This window comes from Schistocerca gregaria, unplaced genomic scaffold (genome assembly GCF_023897955.1).
Source record: "Schistocerca gregaria isolate iqSchGreg1 unplaced genomic scaffold, iqSchGreg1.2 ptg000581l, whole genome shotgun sequence".
Lineage (NCBI taxonomy): Eukaryota > Metazoa > Arthropoda > Insecta > Orthoptera > Acrididae > Schistocerca > Schistocerca gregaria.
In genome coordinates, this window is record NW_026061971.1 from 137,501 (window position 1) to 140,000 (window position 2,500).

Consider the following 2,500-nt stretch of genomic DNA (forward strand, 5'->3'; position numbering starts at 1 on the left):
ACCTTAACCTAACTTACACTGCACCTTAACCTAACTTACACTGCACCTTAACCTAACTTACACTGCACCTTAACCTAACTTACACTGCACCTTAACCTAACTTACACTGCACCTTAACCTAACTTACACTGCACCTTAACCTAACTTACACTGCACCTTAACCTAACTTACACTGCACCTTAACCTAACTTACACTGCACCTTAACTGTCACATGTAACGTCACAGGAATGTAGCTTTGCCTAACAGCAACCCTCTGAACATAGTTCACTGCTTGGATCCTCTGGTGTCATGTGTATTTCTTGATGCCATGGTGCGTACCCTCACATAAAGGTCTTTCGAGTGTTGCGTACTTTCTACACAGTCCCGCTAACCACTGGAAGGGTGTACCGCTACAGAACGAATATCGCCCTCCCCTCCTGCCCTTCCAAGCTGGTCGGTCAGGCGTTTGTTTGTGAAATGAGCCTTGCAGCTGTTCAGTTGCATTCGGTTGTCGATGCAGTCAGTGTACGTTGTGGTACGGCCTGTGTGGACTGTCCGCTGATGTACGCGTAACCCACACTGATCATCCGTCGTTACGTACTGAGTGACATAATGTGGCACATGCTTGACCGTACACCGGCTGCGCCCTACAATGGCGAATCATAAGGGCCATATGTTGTGCACGATGCTACTTGTCTCGTCTCCCCATTACAGCGAGATTGCACTGTTGTACGCCGTACAGACATGTGGTAAGTAGGTACGGACGAAAGTATTGCATGTTGGCCCCCCCCCCCCCCTCCTCCCTCTGCCGGGAATCAGCGTGAGCCGTCTGTTGATGTAGCGACGAGGGTTTTCCTATTTAATCGTATTGCCCCACACAACATGATAGCACGGTGGACCGCGTTCCACATCTGCGACATGCTACAGAGGCCGGTTGACAGTCGACCGCGCAAGGGACATTGCACACGTGCGCGGACCATCTTCCACGTGTTCTCTCGTGTACATGCCGCAGTGTGTATGTGGGCTGATGTAGCGTGTCGTGACACATAACATGCAGGCATGCCAGAATCGTAGATTTCGCAAATGTAGATTGACGTATACGTTTGCTGCCAAAGATCCGCAAATGAACTGGAAATCAGTTGTTGAGCGGTTGTTCGCGCTGCAGGTGCATCGGTGATAGCGACGATCGGTACATCTGTGAACCGGTTGTTTCGGCGGTACCCGCCATGCCCCCGAACCTGAGTTGGCCATGTGGGTATGAAGCGATACGAGGCTGTGGCTTGGCGGGACAGTCCCCGGCCGGTGAGGGGGGGCCGCCCGGCGTGCTGGCCGCGCGCTGCGTGAGCGCACGCACTACAGCCGGCTGGTGGGGGGCGCCCAGTGGCAGGAGCGCCGGCCGACGGGCCCGGCTGGCGTCCCAGCTATGCGCCGGCGCACCCTGCGCGCGGCGCCAGGCGGCCAAAGTGGGTTCTGCCGAGCCCGGTGCGAAGCGCGGTGGACATCTGCAGTGTGCTGGTCCGATTGCGGACTGTGTGCGTTGAGGATGCGCCGCCGCCCGGCACTCGGCGTCGCGACGCCGTCTGCTGCTCGGTCGCCCCCAGCGGTTCTCGCAGGTGGTTTGTATCGCAGCTCTGCGGACGTGTTGGCGCGTGCGCTGTGCTGGGAGAGTTCGCTTCTGCACCCAAGTGGGGCTTTGCCCTTCTGTGGCGCTGGCGTTGGAGCTGCCGGTCACCGTAGGTGGCGCGTGTTGTTTCCCGCCGGCAATGCCACGACAGCACGCTCCCGGGCCTCTGTCGGCAGCGGCAAGCTCAGTTGGGAGCACGGGTGTTCGCACTGAAAGCGTCTACTCGCCTATCTCCGGGCGATTGCGCCTCTCTCGAACCCGACCAAGTACTTAGGACGGCGCTGCGCGCCGCCGGGACCTGAGAGGGTTTCGAGGTGTATCGTGCAGGGGAGCTCAGCCTCCTCCTGTTTGCAGAATAATTGAGCGGACGCTTGCGTGTTCGCGCGGGCCCTCGGGACACACTCCCGGGCGGCCGGCTGCTCAGCTCTCGTTGACGCAGCTCCCTGGTTGATCCTGCCAGTAGTCATATGCTTGTCTCAAAGATTAAGCCATGCATGTCTCAGTACAAGCCGCATTAAGGTGAAACCGCGAATGGCTCATTAAATCAGTTATGGTTCCTTAGATCGTACCCACGTTACTTGGATAACTGTGGTAATTCTAGAGCTAATACATGCAAACAGAGTCCCGACCAGAGATGGAAGGGACGCTTTTATTAGATCAAAACCAATCGGATTGGCTCGTCTGGTCCGTTTGCCTTGGTGACTCTGAATAACTTTGGGCTGATCGCACGGTCCTCGTACCGGCGACGCATCTTTCAAATGTCTGCCTTATCAACTGTCGATGGTAGGTTCTGCGCCTACCATGGTTGTAACGGGTAACGGGGAATCAGGGTTCGATTCCGGAGAGGGAGCCTGAGAAACGGCTACCACATCCAAGGAAGGCAGCAGGCGCGCAAA

The 2,500-nt window shown here is 56.5% G+C and overlaps 1 non-coding gene across 1 annotated transcript in view; it reads left to right on the forward strand.

Moving 5' to 3' along the window:
- The first annotated feature begins 2,044 nt into the window (after window positions 1-2,044).
- LOC126315965 (small subunit ribosomal RNA) overlaps window positions 2,045-2,500 on the forward strand; it is a 1,893-nt gene continuing 1,437 nt past the window's right edge. Inside the window, exon 1 of the ribosomal RNA XR_007556061.1 lies at window positions 2,045-2,500. This exon is cut by the window's right edge and continues 1,437 nt beyond it. This is a non-coding gene — a ribosomal RNA (small subunit ribosomal RNA).